This window comes from Nyctibius grandis, chromosome 28 (genome assembly GCF_013368605.1).
Source record: "Nyctibius grandis isolate bNycGra1 chromosome 28, bNycGra1.pri, whole genome shotgun sequence".
In the NCBI taxonomy this organism is placed as follows: domain Eukaryota; kingdom Metazoa; phylum Chordata; class Aves; order Nyctibiiformes; family Nyctibiidae; genus Nyctibius; species Nyctibius grandis.
The window spans coordinates 4,861,585-4,882,297 of record NC_090685.1 but is presented as its reverse complement, the minus strand read 5'-3'; positions in this window follow the sequence as shown (position 1 = coordinate 4,882,297).

Below are 20,713 nucleotides of genomic sequence, written 5' to 3'. Positions count from 1 at the left end.
GCTTGTTTCTTCAAAAAACAGGCATTTAGTGGCTAAATACCCAATACGGCATCCAATGAAGTTGTTTCCCTTGTCTGAAAGAAGACCACGATCAGAATTTAAAAGCATGCATCTCTTCTCAATTCTTTTATGGAAGGGGTAGGTTATTTTACTGGAGTGGAAGGCTTTTTGGTTTTGTTTGTTTCTTCCAGAACTCAGTAATGGTGTCTTAATAAACTTGGGTTCTTTGTGAATCCCAGGCAAAACTGGGAAAGCATCAAGAGTTTTTACTCAAGAGATGTTACAGATGCGAAAAAGCCTGAAGAAAGTGAGAAGTGGGAAAGGCCAGAAGCTTATCAAAGTGGGAGACATTTGAGGCTGATAGTCAGCAATCTTACAAAGCCCAGTGCAGGGATGAAATACACTCCCTTCCCTCCCCCAAAAGGGAGGCAAAGCTCAGCAAGCCAGTACCAAAGACATAACAGAGATCATTTAATTTGCTTGCATTTACCCATACATGGGGTGGCATCCACCATTCACTCCTTCCTACCTGTGGCGTTCCCAGCAGCTTGAATTGACATGTCCTGTAGTTCACTCAACTCTCTCATTTTAGAAGTACAAGAAATCTCTCATTTGAGGGAAAAGTGATGAGGCTGTTAGCAATTTGAAGAAGAATCTGTGACAGGTACAAGCCGAAAAAGCAGCCGTGGAGTCAAGCCAAGCAGTCAGGAGGTAGACAGGTCTGTAGAGAGGAGATACCACTTCTTAAAACAGATGATGGCTGTCAGACTGATATATCAAGGCTTGCTGTAATACTCATGGACATTATTGTAGCCACAGTTTCCTGGCTACAGAAAAAAAACATTGATATGTCCTTTCCAAGACAGAAAGGGGCAAGGAAACTAAAACCCTTTGTGCTGCACGGCAGGGAAACGTTATTACAGAGGGACAATTTTCTCAGAGTTCCAAATACCTGGTAACCCTGATCATTCTGAACAGGCAACAGGTCATAAGATAAATGTTCAGCCTTCGGCACTTATCACTCAGAGTGCAAGGTTCTCATATAGAGGTTACCATATAATATTGGATTATGGTAATACATTACGTTGCATTGCTGATAGGGTTTTTTCATAGGTTTTCTTGTTCATTGCTTAACTCTCCATAGTTTATATTATTTTCCTCTATCTATCTAATCTATCATGTTTCTCAGGCACCTATCACTTTGGGATCCTTTTTCTATAAGCAGTAATACATTTCTTACACACTGGACAGATTTACCAGTTACCTGCCAGCACTGGTTCTTTCCCTCTCATTCTGTTGGGGAACCCAAAAAAGATTCACTGTTGATTTCATCCTTTGCCAAAAGCTGAGGCTGTTGGTCTGGGAATTGCACATATTAGGAAATCCATTTGTGCTCCCTTTTCTTACTCAGTGGCTTTTCCTTTTCCAGCTACAGATCAAAAGTCGGCAGGTCACACCAGAAGAGGGTAATTCATTATTTTTTAGTTGACAAAGTTGAGGGTGAGTAGGAAAAGAGCTGAAACAATGGAAATGCTGATCTCATTCTAAATCATGAATTACATTTAATTCTCTGTTGGTGTTTGTTCATTGCTCACTAAACCTAAACTGTTCGCACATCTAGTGGGGCAAGTTCAGAGCCATAAATTTCATCAGGGTTCGTAACTGGAGAATGAGAAGATGAACTAATGGTTGGAGTCAAGGCTGGTATATGCCCACAAGTCACATCTGGATATAATCACCCAAGACCTTCAATTCTCCTCGCAGAAGTGTGATCACACTTCAAAACTCCCAGCAAATGTGCTCTCCTAGATCTGACGTACCAGGGCCCACACTGACACGGCCAGCTCAAGTTTGTCTTGCCTCTGAAATTAGAAGCTTTTGATTCTGGACATAGTTTGCGTAATTCTGTATTTTAAAAGATTACAAAGATAGACTTCTCCATGTGACAAACCCCGGATCCACTATTATGGAAGGCCTAAACCTTCTCATCAGAGTAAATCCTGCACCAAATACAACTTTGGACAGCCAGAAAAACTCAGGAAGGAAGGAAAGAGAAAGAAGAAAAAGGCTGTGAGAAGGAAGGGAAACTCACAACACACCTCATATGTGAATGGGGGATGGGAAAAGAGAAGATGAAATAAAGGCCATGTCAAATGACTCTGCTTTCCCCTCTATTTCGTTTGGAGCGAAGATTAGGTTACTACAGTTCAACAGGACTCAGTTTGCTTATTGCTTTGGGCATTAAGAACTTAATGCAAAAGTAATGAAGTTAAACCTGTGGCATAGATAATGGTCATTAGCAGCCCTCTTTCCCTGTCATAAGCCTGACCCTTGTTAACTCCCATTTTATCTTTCTACACAGATGATTTTGAGTGGGGTAGGAAGTACTCTCTGTTCTGTCCAATTTGGGAAGAAAGTCAGCTAGTGAGTATGCAGGGATATTTCCCAAACTGAAGCCCTTCTCCCCCACATTACAGCCCAGGTTGTGTCACAAACTAAAGGGAAACACTAGGAAGAAATAGCAGAATTGGAGCCCTTGACAGAAAAAGCATAACTTGTAGTAGGGACGAGATCTTCAAGAAGTCAGTTGGGATTAAAATCTCCTAAGAAGAGGATGTCAGGAAAAAAGCAAGAATTAAAGATTTTAACAAGAAACAAAGCCTATTTACTGCTTAACCCCTTTCATTTCTGCCCTCCACCTCCCAGATAATGGAGCTCTTTCCTCACTCATTAATTAAGCTCTTTTAGAGTTTATTGTCTGAGGGCAAAGTTCCCCCTGCAAACAGACCCTTGATAGCTGGTGCAGTGTTCCTGGGCCACTGCTTTGACAAAGGGAATCCTGTTACCCAGCTCTGTCAAGGAACATCTCCCCTGGATGAGAGGTATTTGAAAAGACCAATATGACCAAATATCCTAATTCTTCAGTAGTTGTCCAAAACTCAAATTTTCTTTCACCAGGGACCCAAAAAAGAAGCATAAGCATAGCCAAAAAAGGACCCATTTTTCATGAATGCTTGAGGAAAACTCTGTCCCATTATCACCCAGGTCTGAAAAGATGCTCTAGTTCATCTGCTTTTAGAAGCAAAGTGACAATTACTAACTTTTTTATATGTTTGCCTAATAATAATGGTCACGCGTTTTTTTCCTAGGAATTATGGGGTGGCATGAAGAAACTTAATTTAAGGTTACAAATTGAGGTGACCATGCCACCATCTATCTAAAAATGGAGAAGGGCTATATAGCAACATCAACCTTAAAGATAAATTAATCAATTTTGAGGTTTCATTGCCAAGTAAATCCAAACATACCAAAAAGGCAGGAATAGAGCTCTCAAGCCAACTGCAAAATTGCATTACCTTCAAAGGCAGAATCATCCGGCCCTCAAAGTGAAAATGCTTCATAATAATATCAGTCATCACAAGAGTTACACCTATATTTGAGTAACAGGGAGTGGATTAGTCATCACTTGATGAGCAAACAAAAAATGAATTTTTGGGTTATAGTCCCAGAAAACTATCTGTTTTCCTGTAAATTCACTAGCAGGGAGGAAAACCACAGACTAAAATCTCAGCTTGGGGTAATTCTGTATTTCATGCTGAAAAGGAGTCTGTACGGGACATTGCTGAATTGACAGATAAACCAGTCAAATTTTAAGGTGTAGAAGCCAATATGACTGCTTGAATCCTCTCCCAATCTCCTGTTCAGCTTCTCATTTACTTTATTTACACAGACATATGCGATTTTGTTGCCAGCTGGTGATTTGGCAATAAAATGAAATCTGAGCCTAATGTGCCTAGAAGATTTGTTTGGAAAAAAATAAACCCAAGATAAAAAAAACCAAACTAAGTAGTACTTGTTTATAGAAACATTACGGTACCTTTGATCCTTTCTTCTGTTCTACTTCAATATGCTTGAGTAAAAAGAAAATACGCTGTAAATTTCAGAGAGCAGCATGGGGGCTCCTATGTTTGTGTTGCAAAGACAGACTGAAGCCTTTAATCAAGACAAACTCCTGTAGGGCAAATTTCCCAATCCAGCATTAGTGTGCTGGTGTTGCTAGGTGGATCCCCATCCAACCAATCTACAGTTCTCGTAACTTCTCTGACCCATTTCTGTGGCTGGCCAGCCCTGCAAAATCAATTGGGCACAAGAGAAGGTGGGGAGACAAGAAGGTGACACACGAGGAATGAAGACATAAGCTAATAAACACATAAATACATGGAAAAATAATTGCAGGACACTTAAGAATGGCTGAGACACTGAACAAGAAATACCAAAGCAGAGATATAAATATTATAGAAAATATAGCATCCATATGAAGAATGTTTCACATACCCACGACCCTGAATAAAAACACTAACAGTAAGTCCCTTGACCTTTTCTATACATACACATCTCAGACAAAGATGTACATGCTGCTCTTTAAAATCTGATCTTTATTATATCTCACATCAAAGCCTAACTGCACATGGACAGATTCTCATGGAATATGAGCATGCAATAAGCACGGGGGGGGAAAAAGGGCATTAAAGCTGCCTGTCTTATAGAAGTCCTAGTCAGGTAATAATACCTAAAAATAGCGGATATTTTTGTATATGAAATTGCTGTAATAATGACACTTAAAAATCAGATGTGCAAATGCACCCTTTAAGGTCTATTAGGACACCAGCCTCATAATCTAGAATTTTGCACTGGGATTCAGAGTTAGTGCCTTCATAGGAAAACCAATAGCTTCTTAAATGATTGTCCAAAGTGCATAAGGTACATAGTACTATGCTGTGCTACAAACGGAAGTACGTTGGGAAATACAATACAGGATTCAAATCCGAATACATTTTAAAAATACAAGAGTATTTACTTTAAAAAGCTGTTTTCAAGCACTGTAATGTATTCCTTTCAGACCAAAATCTTGTCCCTTTTCTCAGAACAGCTGTGAATATACTCAGTTGATTCTGAATTCTCTGTGATCAGATAAATAGTTACAGTTAGAAACTCTTAATAAAAACAAATCAGAAAGAACTCCAGAATGGCCAAGGGAAAGCATCATTTGCCTCTGGAAGGATCCTGTGCATAACTGACAAAACGTAAATTAATTTTTAAAATAGAACTTCGAAATCATTATCAAACCCCTGAGTTATGGAAAATAAGCAGCTGTACTGTAACCCAGCACCCAGTGTACTCAGGAATCATGGAAGAACATGTGGAGAAATGTATACTGTTGCAGCTACTGTAGTAGGAAAGGGTTTAATTTAGCCACCTCTTCACACTGACATGCTGGGGACAGTCAGGAAATCCCACAGCGACCACCTGATGTATCTATGTGGGTATTTCCAAAGTCTTCTCCACAGTTCCATGTTTCTTCTAGGTCAAGCCTTTGAATGCAGATGATGCTCCATGGAGAGGTGGACTGATTTATGTTCTCCCACTTAAGAGGCCACAGTACAGAAGTGGCTGATAGCTATCAGTTTAGATGGAGCAGGAACCTGAGCCTTCTCCAGCTTTCTAATGACAAGTGGAAGCTATATGCAATTTCCTACAGCCATCTAAAGAGAGCAGGAGCTGAAAGATAACTTCCCCACCCATGTGGAGGAGTTTAAAGCCTGCTGAGAATTTCCCTCAGCCAAATGTTCGGGCTCCCTGTGCCGTAGCGATTTCTGCAGCCTTCTCTATCTTTGAAACATGAGCAAGTTATTATTGGCATACAAAGAAGCTGGCGAAGTGTCATCCTATGATTCAGCATATCAAGAAGCAAGATAGGATAATGAATCATTGTGAAAAAGGGTTGAGCAACACGGACTGAAACAGTCCACGTAAAAGCACTGTTGTATTGGAATGGAAACGGCTTTTTCATGGAAGATACCCATCTGCCAAAAAAAACGTTGTATAACTAATGTTTTATGAGCAGAAGATCCAAAGGCAGATAGAGGCAACGATGCTAGGACCTCGCCTACTGTGACACAGACCTATGAGAAGATACTTTGGTTTGCCAGGATGATTTGTTTACAGTTGTAACATCTGGTACAGAAGGTTTTGAAAGAGATTCATGAATTGGAAAGAGGAGAAAAGAAGTCCTGCATCTGATTTAAGCTACACAGTGGATTGGAGATAAGCCATTGGCATCAACGGAGATAACCTGGCACAAAACCATCCTCAGTGCAAGGAGAACCAAAGAGTGCCAATGTATAGAGCCTAACCACGTTTCCTCACCCGGCCCGTGGGAAAGGCTGCAATACTTCAGGCTACTTCAGCTATTTCCAACATACAACTGCTTTTTCACCCCTATGGCACTGCCCAGCGGCCCCCATCCCCATTAATTCCTCCCCGAGTGCTCTGACAGGGACAGACAGTGGCATCCCAGAGGATGCCAATCTTGCACCCCATAAGGGACCATGCCTTTTGTCTGTTACCGCACCTCCACCTGCCTTGGGACCAGCTCTCTGGTTCGCTAACTGGTTATGGTGAGGTGATCTCCATCAAAAGAGTATCCTCACAGCCTTCTTCCCAGCCTTTCCTCCCTTCTTGCAAAAAGAAATCATAATTCTGAGATGAAAGGCTCCAAAAGACTCTTAAATTAAAAAACCAAACACTCAGCCTTTAAAAAGACAACTCAATAGGGTCTTTTTGTTGAAAGACTGATAGCCTTAGAAAGGAAAAACTTTCATTTCAGGATTTTTCAGCTTGCCTTAGATCCATGGACTACTACTAAGAAATCTGGCAAACATGACTAAGAAAGGCAAGTTCACGAATCCCATAAGGCTGTTCATTTGAGTGGCACTTCTAAAAGGGGGCAGCACTGCCTCTGGAAAAAACTGTAGAGCCACTCATCACAAAAAAACTGAAAGGCACTGGGCTTTGTTGTAACTATTATTTCTGCACAGATACTGCACAACCACCAAGCAGCACATGTCTGTCCCCATCCCAGGGACGAGGCCTTCCCACGCTGTGCACCTCAGGGACGGAGACCAGCAACTCATCTTGCTGAAAAGCCACCGAGCTGTCAGCAGATGGTACTGGTGACTGACCCTGGCCAGACTCACCATGACAGAAAAACCTCTGCAAATCATTAACCGTATCCCTCTGCACCCTTCAGGCATCCAGGTCCCACCCTCTACTTCTTTTAATTTAGATAATTGGTTTCAATGCCCTGTTTAACTTCTGTTTTCCCCGCCTGTGTTCCTCTTTGCTTCAGCTTCCTCCCTGCTTCCTTGCCCAAAGAGCTGTTTTGTCATGATCTTTCACACTTTATTTTTCTTTTCATAGAATCATAGAATGGTTTGGGTTGGACCTTAAAGATCATCTCGTTCCAATCCCCCTGCCACAGGCAGGGACACCAGGTTGCTCCAAGCCCCATCCAGCCTGGCCTTGAACACTGCCAGGGATGGGGCAGCCACAGCTTCTCTGGGCAACCTGGGCCAGTGTCTCACCGCCCTCACAGCAAAGAATTTCTTCCTCATATCTAATCTCAATCTCCCCTCTTCCAGTTTAAAACCATTCCCCCTCGTCCTGTCACTCCATGCCCTTGTAAAAAGTCCCTCTCCCGCTTTCACTGTAGCCCCTTCAGGTACTGGAAGGTGCTAGAAGGTCTCCCTGGAGCCTTATCTTCTCCAGGCTGAACAGCCCCAACTCTCTCAGCCTGCCTTCATAGCAGAGGTGCTCATATCTGTTGATTAGCTCCGATGCTATTAATTCTATTTAATAAAGATGGGAGACACAGGCAGTGAGGGAGGGAGCGCACACTGTTAGAAATAACATAAATAGATCAAACTTTCACCCTACACACCTCAAATTATGGGAACCTAGAAGCAAGGCAGTAGTTAAGGGCCTCAGCCACTTATATTGGCAAACCCGTCTTTCATAAGAATGCAATTTAGATTTAATAATATGCTTAATGAACGGTAATTAAAAACAAATTGCAATTAAAACACTACTTAATGAGATTTAACAGTGATGTGAGAGATATGTATCTATCACCAAGTTCAACTTCAATAAATATTTTCTTAATAACAAACTGGCATTTAATTAGTATGGGAAAATGTTGCTGTTGAATCTAAATTAAATTAAAATATACTTAGGGCACTTACCCACTTAATAGTATGTGTTAATGAAAAATATTTAAAAGGCTTTTTCTTTCTTTTTTTTTTTTAAAGTGTAATGGTTACAAGAATTAAGTAAAAGGAATTTAATTGATTGCAGTATATGAAGGCAAGATCCAACCCTACAAATAAACACTTCATTGATTTAAGAGTTTCCTAACCCACAACATCTACACTATGACACATGGAAATGAACAAACAAGCCAGCTGGAATTTGAAGTTTAAGATTTAACAAATACGACAGTTTACAAAGTCATACTCAAAATTCCCACCGCACCTTTCCCACTAACCTTTGCTTGTCATTTTATGATCCTGTTTCCATAAATATCTGAGCACCTGCCAAAAATTTTAAAATAGAAATAAAGTGGTTTTTTTCTTCCTGCAGATATAAAGTTTGAATATTTCATAGATCTTTATTTGTTTAGTGGAAGAGGGCAGGAGAAGTTGTTTAGTATTTTGAGCTTAGCATATGTCAACTATTTTGTTTGAAACGGAGATTTGTGAAATCTTTATTTCTCATAAAAGGTATTTCAGTAGCTTAAGCCCTGATCCTCTCTGTCTCCTGTGCTCCCAAGACTCCTTATAGTGGCTGATACTTTAATTGCTCCAGAACTCATTATGACTTGGACTAAATTCAAATAAAACATATTATAGTGGAAAAATAGCTTGCAGGAGAACACAAAATTTTTGCAGAAAACATGGATCCGTAAAATATTTAGTATTTTTGATGAACGGGTCGGAACTGGGAAGTGTTCATTCTGAAAGAGACTGTGGAAATGCAAAATAAGATCTGAAGAAATATTTTATAATTCCCTTTTTACACCTTTCTTTACTGAGTATTTCAGGGCAGAAACTGGGAAAAACCCCAAACCAAAATGTTTTCCTCACAGATATGACCAGGACTCCTTCTTCTGCATCTTCACAGCACCTACCACAAGGGGTCTGGTTCACAAGAAGAACACAGCAGTAAGACAGATATACAATATAAATGCAAGTGGTTCCCTAAGGCAAAAAAGCGACTTTTCAGTGGTTCACTCTGCAGAAATTTTGTACATAATGACACTGCTGTACAGCAACGCATGCCGCAGATACAGGTATGTTTTTTATTATTGCTAACAGTACGTAACATACCTATTTCCAGACAGAAACATGCTTATAAGAAAAAATGGCACAACATTAAATGTAACTTAAATAAAGAAGGAAAACGCATTGGGATGATATTTGCCTTGATTTCACTATGACTTCCTTTTCTTCTTTGCAAATGGAAAAGACAGGAACTAGATATTAAAGATACAATTTTAGCCCTTAGCTCTGTTCCTCTTGAAGACAACACATCAAGAACAGGAGATGATAATCATAAACCTGGTCTCTCTGAATAGCTTCTCACTTAATCCCACCAGCAGCTGCTTGGCTCAAACCTCTTCTTTCTCCTTACATATCACAAACAGACTATAATGAGGACTACTAGTTTTATATTTCAGTTATTTTCTGTTGGATTTAAAGTGCCAATCTTGGTTTAAAGTGATTGGTCCAATATTGCACAGTATTATTTTATAAAGCAAAAGAACTAGCCATGGAAAATAGGTAGCAGGTAAGAAATGTGAGAATGAATTCCCGAATACAGCATGTAATATTATGCCACACATAAACAGAGAGAAATAGTGTACGTACCCAGCCAATTCACGATTGGTCCTGAAAGCTTGACTATATTAGTTGCAGAATGTGAAGGATGTTTTCCTGGCACGTTCCAGCTTCAGATACGATGCAGATAACACTTAGCATTAAATAAGGCTCCTATGATTCCAGTTCTCAAGCATTTCACAATCCAGTGCTAAAAGTGACATCCTGGATGAAACAAATTACTTGATTAAGGACTTATTAACATTGAAACAGAACTGACTTCATGAATTATGACAGGTCCTACTGTACATGTCACACTGCATCAGAGCTGAAAGCAAAGATATTGTCCTTACTTCAGAAAAAAAGCAACTATTTAGTCAGGGAAATACCCAACTCCACAGCAGTAGGCAGAGAGAGCCTGGTTCCAGCAGGCAAAACAGAAGTTCACACCCAGTTTTTCAGTCCAGTGTCTCCTAGTGCACAGTGGTGGCTGTTGTATATCTTACCATGCTCCTACTTGGATGGAACAAAAAACATTTAACTTGAATAAAATATCTGGGCATCCTGAGAAATCAATAGTTAAAACTCTTGTGCTTTGAAGAGGACAATCTTCCTCCACTTTCTCCATTCAAACTACTTTCTTAGAAGTCAGAAAGACCCAACAGGGACCTTGGAAATATGATTTATGATATGGATTATTGGATAATGGTGGAAATGCCCCGGTATCACACCCGGTTTTGACGCCAAGACCCCAGCTACAATACAACCCACAGCTCAGTGTCACCTTGACCACAGCATACCCAGTCATCTTATGAAAGCTCCCAGTCACAGACAAACTGCGGAGCTGCCCTCTGAAAAGGCCCAGGGAAATCCACGGGGTTTGGGCTGTGTTGGTACCCACTGCAGTAACTACGGTGGTTCAGATGAAGCTGGAAGTCAATCAGATTTGTCTTCCTAATCACTTGGGGGCTTTCAAAAATTCCGCTTAAGATGCAAGAAAATAAGAAGTAGATGAGAAACACAGAAGCTCTGAAAAATAACTTGTTTAGGGTTGGCTAGACTGCGCCGAGCTTGCCTTTCATTCTGAGCCAGGAGAGCTAAATCTCTTAGCAAGGGGAGAGCAAAGTGCCCTCGCTGATGCCACCAAAGATCTAACCAGCCAGAACTACCCCTCCTTCCTTGAGTATTTTCCACCAAAAATGGCAGAGAGGTGCTGATTAAAGGAAGACAGTGCTTTAACACTCTCAGCTTGTGGCTAGCAGTCTGGAATCTCTGGTGATGCTCAGCTCAGGCTGAGACAAACACGACACCCATGCCAAGTTGTTTTGCAGTCAGTGGCCTGTTGCCAGAGTGTCATTTTTCACAGAAAGGACACAATACCAAGCAATCTGGCTAGGAATGAATAAAAACGTCATCTGTGTTCGCTCCACTTCACGGGCTCGTGCAGTATTGTTCTCCTCGTGTGCGATACAATTCCAATTGATCCAACAGACACATCAAAAGATGCTTCTCAGGGATCTATTGGTCAGTCTTCCAACCTTAACAAGGAACTCACATCAAAATAGCAGCGATTAAAAAGGGTTCATTTCTTTCATGAGCTGGGGATGGTTTATTTTTTGCCGACTGGAAAGTCGTCTCTTCTTTCACCCAGCAAAAAAGCACCAGAATTAGACAATGAGACAGCATGGAAAAGAAATATGCTTAGCAGAAATAGCAAGCCATCAGATTTGCACATTGCTGTAGATACAAAAGGAAAGATGATTGAGAAAAGGCTGCGAAGCCAAAAAAGCACTGACAAGATTTATCTGCCATCTGCAAAAAAGAAAGGAGCAAACAGAAATAAACACACGCGTGAGAAGGCAAGAGGAATGGTGGTTTATTATCACGGGGGACCTTTCACTGGCTGAACTCTAAAGACTTTACCAATACAGAGACACGGTTTAAAGACTTTACTGATACAGATACATGGTTTTTGAAACAGAGTATACGTAATTTCTGTCCTCAATAACCGTGGCTGAATATGCACAGTGAGACAGCCTCATCTTGGGCCCTAAACCAGGGAAAGCGTACAAGAGGTACCCAAGGAGCACAAGAACTACGGCTGGCTTTTATGTGTTTCCCTAGAGAGGGGTCTCTGTGTTTGCCTGGCCATTTGCACACCATCTGCACGTGCTGTTAGGACATAAAGTTGGATAAATCGATGGTGCAAGGTAAAGAGGATCTTTTTTTTTTTCCTGGTTAGACTGAATTCAAGATGCTAAGCACTTCTTGAGAGTTGTTCAGCTTCCTCATCTCCTAAAGACACCAATGGATACTGGAGGTATTGAGTAACATGCAGAAAATCCCAGACAAATGGGCTGTACCAGCTGGTACTAATGGCAAAGTGTGGTAGGGAGCTGGGGAAAGAATAAAGCTCCTGTTGCCATGTCAGTGCATTCCTGCCAACAGCTACTGATATGATCTGATTCTAAACACAACCCTCAAGACTAGATTTTCATGCTTGCAGAGAGATGAGGAATAGCTTACGCCAAGTCTCCATGAACCATCATAATGAAGAAACAGTAAATATCAGATACAGCAAAACACAAGCTGGCAACAGAGGACAGCATGCATTCCTCACCTGCTGTTGTGCAGGGAACAGAGGCACTGGGTATTTAAAATTAGGAGCTTTTTTTCTCATTTCCCCATGAGAGGGTTCTGCTTCCTCACTGGTGAGTCAAATATGCTCTGACAGGCAACTCCTTGAGCCATAAATGAATGTGTCTTGAAAAAAAAAAAAATCAGAGAATCCCATAGAAGACCTCTATGTATTGAAAACTGAAGAATGACCCAAAAAATAAGAACAAACCGCACTGGAAGAAGTCATGCTCCTTTTCTCCCATCCCCCAAGCCAGGAACTACTCTTCACAAGCCATCCCTGAGCATGATTTGGGAACCCCTGAGTTAAAAAAAAATAGCCAGTAGAGATTCCTCCACCTGCCTTAGCCATTAGCATCAGAAGCCATGTGAATGGGAGCTGCAGGGAAGACACCCCAGCCATAACCATATTCAATACCAGCTTGCTGTATGACCTGAAGATCCACCTGTGAGAGGAAGGCCACGGCTTTATACAGTCTGGGCTGCCACCTCACTGCAACAACCAGGCACAGTACCGTGCTCACACTCTTCTACCCAGAGAGAAAGGGCAGGACTGACAGCACAACTGGATTCAGCACCCAAGGCACACTGCACAGACCAGACCTGTGATACACCGCTTAAAAAGGGGCTGCAGCAAGAAGGTACCATAAAGTTTCCATTCCAAAGCACTAAAATCTTACATTTGCTTATTAAATTTCAGTTGGGGCCCCAGGCAATTGAACAGAACACTGGTCTAGCTACTGCACTTCGCTTTGCTTACTGGTACTGACATAAAGCCATAACTTACATAAAGAAATTGCAAAGCCTAGGCCTTTAATCTTGGCTAACCATCCCTTCCACCTCTGGCTTTCAGCGTAAAACTGACATCACGGTTCAGGGTTTTTTGGTTTTTGTTTTTGTTTTTTTTTCTTTCTTTTAAAAGCATTATAGGAATGTGGAACAAAAGAAGAATAGCATATCCTCTGTTTAAGAGCCCCTGATTCAAAGACCAGCTGAGACAATGGCAGGATTCTCATGTGTTTTGTAGGTATTTAATAATAACCTAACGAGTCCAGTTGGTAAGTCAGCGCTCTCAGGGGCCTGCTGGGAATCTGCGCTCCCCCTACTCGCCGGTGCTCTCACACGTGTGGCATCCCTGCATGTGGGGGACACTGGGTGCTGCCTCAGGGCTCTGCTCCTACATGAATACTGCAAAATGGGCTCCAAGATGATGAAATTTGTTGCAGTTGTCGTTCCTACCCTTTGGTGATCATTTTAGATGGTACAGACTTTAAAGCTCCATCCTTCTCTCATGTGGTGTTTCTATAATGCTCAGCACAGCAAGGAAAGCTGAATTTTCTAAAAGGTTCAGTAAAAATCTGATTGCCCATACGCTAGGCTTCAGGAGCTCAAGGAATTGCCAAGACTAAGTGATCAAAACCTGTAAGGTCTCAGAAAGGCTTGAAAATCATGAAAAAATAATAAGAAATGTAGGGTACTTTTTATTTGCTTTTTGATTTTGGAGCCTAGAACATAACAACCACATCATGTTTCATGCTCTCTTCTACCACATCATGAAGACTAGAAATGCGTGGGTTTGCACCTGTATAAAGAAGAAATGTGCTAGGGTTTATTTTTTGTATATTAAAAGTGAGAATTCAAAGAAATAGTAGCATTAGAAGAACTCAGGCTTTAAGCGAACCCCCAAGCATTACTAGAAAGATTCACAATAATGTTACCAGGGTTGACACCTTCATACTCATCCTCCAAGGCCAACAGTCTCTGTTGGAGCTGAGGATCTCCTTCCCTCAGGTAGCACTAGAGAAAAAGGGTTAAACAGCAGCAAGGAGAGACCAACAAGCTTGTAAAATACGCAGTAAACAAGCAGGCTAACACCACGCAGCTATTGCTGCAACTCCCCAAAACCATACTGGGTAATTAATGCAGTAGCCATTCTTCAGCATTCACTAATTCCAAAGGTTTATTCTGGCCCGTCAAAGCCAGAAATAGCACATCTCAAACAAACAACAGGAGCAGCACAGGCTGGAATCAAGCAGCAACAGAGCAAAGAGCTAAAGCGTATGCTGAACTCTGATGAACGGGAACACCCACATGCTTAAAAAGTCAAGCATGGGATTAAATATTTTGCTAGATTGAGGCCAGATTAATTCCATAGTTAGTTTAGTTGTTATCATTACTACGATCATCATTACTACTGAACAGAGAATGGTCCGTGTTAAAGCTGGATAACTTTTTTCACTAAAATGTTTTCATGCAATTTATCCAGAATATACTGGCATTTACACATTTCAAGTTAAAGACTCAAAAGAGCAAGATCAGCAACTATACAATTTGTTATGACAAAGCAGAGCAGTCTAGCTACTATTTCGCACACCAGGATCTACGGCACCTTAAGAAAATGGTGCTAAACACCAAATGATGGAGCAGAATGTACAACTAGTAGACACTAGCACGAATATTTGGATATGCAGAACAGCAGAATGAGGGGAGTTTAGGCGTTCCTATCTTGTTTGTTTTTAAACACAATGTTCCTGCTGTAAAGAGATGGTAAAGAGCAGATGTTGGCATTCAAACCTCTTTTTATTTTTTAATTTAAAATACTAATACTGGATAATATTACAAAAGACAAGAGGATAGTGCTCCTTTAGAGAGATTTATTCTCTACTTTTTTTAAAAATCGACAAGCATTTCAGATGTTCAGGAACTGTGACTGTAACACATCTGTATTTTTATTTAATTACCTTTTTCCTAAATGAGATTACAACATGGCATGTGGTGTCTTTCAAACCAAACACCTGTAGTCAGAATTAGAAGCTTCACAACTACCACTGCTTAAGTTCCCAGGGGTTGGGGAGGTGGTGGGGAATTGTTCAGCTCAGACTCGGGGAGAGCTGGCAACCTCATCAGCAGCGTTATCAAGGCCTCTCCAGAGATGAATGGCTTTCCTGTCTGCATATTTTTATACGTATATATATATATTTATTTATTCATTTTATTTTAAGGCTAGTTCCAACAGGAAAAAAGTAATAGAACAGTGAGAATTTCCTGTGACAGTATAACCAGGAAAAAAAAAAATCCCATTAAATAAAATAAACCTAGACAAAGCCTTATGTGAAACTGAAAAAAGGCGGAGATGCCCCAGGTGCAACATGGGTCAACCGCCCCTCTTACAGCTCAGCGCTGGAAACGTGCCCAGCTTTTGTAAAAGGTCCCAAAGCCACGGTGGAAGGCTCAAGATGTTGACTGGCCTTGGGCTACACACTTGGCTGCCGCAGAGGCAGTGACCTTTGTTCCCGACACAGGGCTGGATTATTATTTTTTTTGGTTTTCGCCAGAGTTCTTCCTTCTCACAGGAAAAAGAACTGCTCAGCAATTGGGGGTTGCAGCCTGACATTTTGGCATCCGATTTTTTTTTTTTTTTTGCAGGCAAAACTCTAGTTCGAAAATGGATTTTAGCCCCTTGTTCCTACTGGTTTCACGTGGCTGGCAGCTTCAGGAGGCTGTGGGCTGGAATACAGCAGCAGAGCGTGCTGCAAAGCCCTATCAGTATGCATTTGATCCTATCCTGCCCAGGCCAGGACCAGAGAGAGGGCACCGTGGACCCCATGTACAATGACAGGCTTCTCCAATGAACATCCCAACAAGAATAAAGAGTAGAATCAGATGCAGTCCCATGACATTGCTCTGCCTCTCCTCATAAACAAACTCCAGCTCATCTTCTGCAAGTCCCCCAAACTATCTACCAACTGGCAATGATTTCTGAACAGAGTGGATGGAAGACCCAAGAGTGGAATTGCATAATGCTGGTCTCACCACTTGCCATCCTGCTTTTTCAGTCTTCCACCTTCATTTTAGTGGATGATGGAGCAGTAAAAGGGCCCTGTGCAAGTGGCATGGAGCAGAGAGAGGAATCCACTCCTCCACAGTTTTCCAGAAGCAAGTGAAACCCATCAACCTTCTCCAGAATCAGTGCTTGTTCAGTGTCACAGGGGTAACAACAGTCCAGTGACAAGAAACACGTGGCGCTATTAATGCTTGTGTTTTAAATTATTGCTATTATTTTGTATTACCATAGCACCTGTGGATTCCCTTTGTGGGACAGTAATCCACAGTGGAAGACACCATGCAAAGCCATCACAGACGGTTCTTGAACCAGGGAGTCTTCACTCCAAGCCAAAAGCCAACATATGATGTTACAGACAAGGGGAGTCCGTGGAAACCGCCAAAGTTCGCATAGTCATCACAGAGCTCAGCACACCAGCAACTTCACTGCTGTGAGGGTTTTATAGCCATCTTAGAAAAGGAGTTTTAAAGAGAAACTTGGAATAGACTAATGAAACATAGGAAAACACGTGAGGGTGCTTTCAAATTTTAAAAACTGGGCAACAGAGAGGGACATAGTGGGCTGACCAGAGACCAAAACTGACAGCTTAACCACAAAAGAAGCATAAAGAACATCCGTGAACAGGGTGAGACTGGATTTGCCAAGGTGAGAATTAGCAATGTTGTAATAGGGATTAAGGAGCATGACAACAACAGCCTGAGCAAGCATGTGAGCCATGAGGGTGACACAAAAGTGGCAGTATTTTAGAGAGGCTACGAAGAAACAAGTGGCAAGGGTTCAACATCGCCTGGAGGTGTGAATCAATAGAGACATCTGAGTCAAAGATAACGTCCATAAGTCCAAGTGACAGGCAGGACTGTAATATTGTCCACGGTGCTTAAGAAAGAGCAGATCTGTGGGGAAAAGCCTTGTTTTAGGTGTGTTGAGTATTAGCTGACAGCCAGTCATCTGCAAGGGGACATCGGGGGGACAGGAACACTGCTGAAATGGAGACACATGTGGTGTAAGCAGGTAGGTCCCATGGCATCAGCACAGGGACCAAAGCTGAATTTGGGTTTGCAGAGAAAAGTACCAAGAGATATGGTGTAGAAAATTAAAGGACAATGGCCAAAAGTGAGCCCCTTTGAGCCTCAAAGGAACACTAGGGAACGCCGGTGAGTGCCTGTTTCTACCTCTGCTTTCTTTACATGCTGCTAAATTGCTCCCTCCTGAGAGGGCTGGTCTCTAGTGCTCATAAAAATACTCCCAAGAAAGTAGCTGTGTTACCTCCAGCCTTCACAGCCTTCCTTCTCAGCTGAAATTAAGCAATGCAAAACAGGACAACTTTTCCAGCAAACATGATTTTACAGCACAAGCCTCATCATTCCTCCCTTCTTCTTTTATTATAATAAGGGTATTTTTGTTTGTTTAAATGGGAAAAACAAACAAAGGAATACATTCTGCAATACATGCCCTTATCCCTCACCCACAGAAACACTCCTAAAACACGAGGTTTCCAGCTTGCTGCTTGAGAACTGCCTTTCATGTCAGTACCCACATTGAAACCTTGGCAGCGCAAAGCGCCTGAACCAGTGCCCGCTCTCTGCTGCCACCCCAAACTTCCTCCTCCTTCCCTCTTCCTAAATACCGCCGCACCCTCCAAAAAGTCCCCCACGGAGAAACAAACCAAAGCTCAACTTTGGCTTTATGTAAATTAAAAAGCAGAGCATTTCTATGATCCTTCAACCTGCTCCTTTTGCGAGTTGCAAAAGTCCCACTGAGGTACAAGAAGCGATTATACGGTTGGTGCTAAAGGCAGATGTTGCATGTGCCAAAACAGACACGTTATCGTTCGTACAGTTCCCAACGACCTGCTGCACAGAGCTCCTGACTCTCGCAATGTTTTGGCAGCAGTCACTCTGCCCAGTTCCACTTCAAAGCTACCTCTGTGCTTTCAGAATCACGGTAAGTGCTCTCTCTAATTACTACGTGTTTCCAGTATATTTTTAATCACCATCATTAAGGGATTGAACAAAACCTACTGAGATAAAGAAGGGTAAACATGAGCAATAATTGTTCCAACCTCTTCACTGGTTTCAGGTAATGATCACACTATATATTTAAAGCTGTTGCTTGGTTTATGATAGTCTGGTTTAGAATCACATTATCCTGGGTGTTTCTGGTTAAGGCCAACTAAAGGTTAAGGTCTGTAGAGCAGGGGAAAGCATGTTTTTAAATTATTTTAAAGGCTTTCAGTTATTTAAAGTCAATGCCTGTGACCTGTTAAGAATCAGCAAAGATGAAGACATCTGCCTTATGCTATTCCAGAGTAAACAGATCTGCTGCAGAACTGTAAGACAACTTAAAGTTGGAATTTCAGTTTAATTTATGGAGGACATGCCACTGGCATTCTCAGTGTAGAAACGGTCATGTTAGTTTTAATCAAGCTAACACGGGTACTAGAAGCACTCTAAACACAGCAGCCCAACACTCACAGATGTGCTAATATTTGCCCTAGTTTTCAAGAAACTGTGGGAGAGGAAGGGAGAGCTTGTCATTAAGGCACGACTTTGAAAGGGCCTCTAAGGCCATCGGTCAGGGCCACGCTCGCCAAACGTCCCATTTAATACAGAACGTCCTTTATTATACTCCATCTCCCATAAGCAAAGTATATGGGGTATGGCTTTTTCCCCTATGATTTTGTAGTTACTGGTCATTTTTCTGGCCACTCGGCTGACACTAGGCTACGTGCGGATAAATAATATATGCTTAGAGCTCACCTTTAGCTCGCCTGACTGCAACCACAGCGTCGTGTGCAGTCACCCCGTGCGTGCACAATTTCTTGTCCTGGGACTGTCCCAAATTTGATCATTTCAAATCTGACTCATCCACCACACAACGGGGACCTACAGCCACCCACGTCCTTAAAAGAAGCTTGAGGGCTTGAACACATGAAGAAGTTACCCAAGTGCTTGCTGATGTGCAGCAAACATCTGTATACATCACTTAACGCACAGCAAGTATGAATTTGAGCCAGTTTAGCTGTTTTTCCTTGAATGTTAAAGTAACATAAAAGACCTCACATTTGCCATGGATGCAAGCCACGAATGTCTGATTTTGCATGTCTAACCCTAAGCTACAATCTTTCCTGAGCAAAACTGTTTGAATTGTTTTCATCAGGAGGCATGTTTTGTTTGGGGTTTTGTTGTTTAGCTGCTATCTTGTTTGTGTGTTAAAAAATACTTTTTTCCGTTTTTTGGTGAAATACCAGAAATGGAAAATTATTATTGACATGGTTTTAAAACCTCCTGATTTTTTATTTTTCTTGGTAAAATATAAAGGAACTATCTGGCCACTGGAAAGTGTGAAATAAATATAATATTTGCAAAATACCTTCTGAAAACTTTTTGGTGACCTTCCACCAGACCTGTTCCAGTTTATGCTTGGCTCTGACATGGAGCTCCTGGGTGACCTTGTGACACTATTTTCTGTGCCACCATTCCCTATGTGTCAAGATAATAGGAATTCTAGTCTCCAAACAAGTGATTTTTCATCAGAAAAAATGACAGTTCATCTGATTGAAGGTTATATATCGGCTTTGAATAATTACAGCTTTTGTGGGATATACTTCTCCAAGACAGAGAGATTACAGCAAGAAACAAACAAAAAACCACTCAATCATCATAACCAAAATAGTATTAATAAAACCCCCAAAACAGGTTATTTTAAACCATAACAAGGCTTTGGTTTTTTACAAGCTATCTGGCATAAATAACAGGCCAAGCTCTGATCACGGCCACAAAGGTGAATCTTCATTGAAAGTGCACTACCACCACCCACCATTCCTGCCCAAACATCTAATATGTAAATGAAAATCATTAGGCATGTACTCCAAACAGGCTGACGCCCACTTTCATGGGCGCAGTCCAAGGCATGTCCCAAACTGCTGCACGAAGTTGGCAGAGGCACAGAGGGCTCCCAGCAGCCCCAGTGCCCATCAGCCATCTGTGCCCGCAGGTGGAGATGGGAAGAAAGAAAAAGCTCCACCCTGTTCCCAGAGGATGGGTTCAACCTCTTCCCCCAAGTGAAAAGAGCTAAGCCAGGCTCACAGTCTTCAATTCATAAGTGTTCATCTATGAAATCGGATTCCCACCCCTCTCCACTAAGAATCTGCTATTTCAACGAAGCACAAGATGTCAGGATTTTTGCCAACACGAGCACAGCTGTCAAAATCTCATCCTTGGAAAGAATCCCAGATAGACACATGTTTTACCCCAGCCAAAATGGTCAAACTTTGCAGAGAAACATTCAGAGAGGAAAAAAGGTTCCATATTGTCACTGGAATATCTTGGGATAGCTCACAGCCAGACAACTGGGATGCGGTGCTTTAACAGCTGAAGCATTAAAAGCAACAGGCAGCTTGCTATTGACAGCAATAAGAACAGACTCAGTGCCTTTGGCACAGGATTATCAAAAGCAGCATTGCAGGAAAGGAAATAAGCTTGTTTGGATTTGGGAAGACAACAAATAAAGGGGAAAA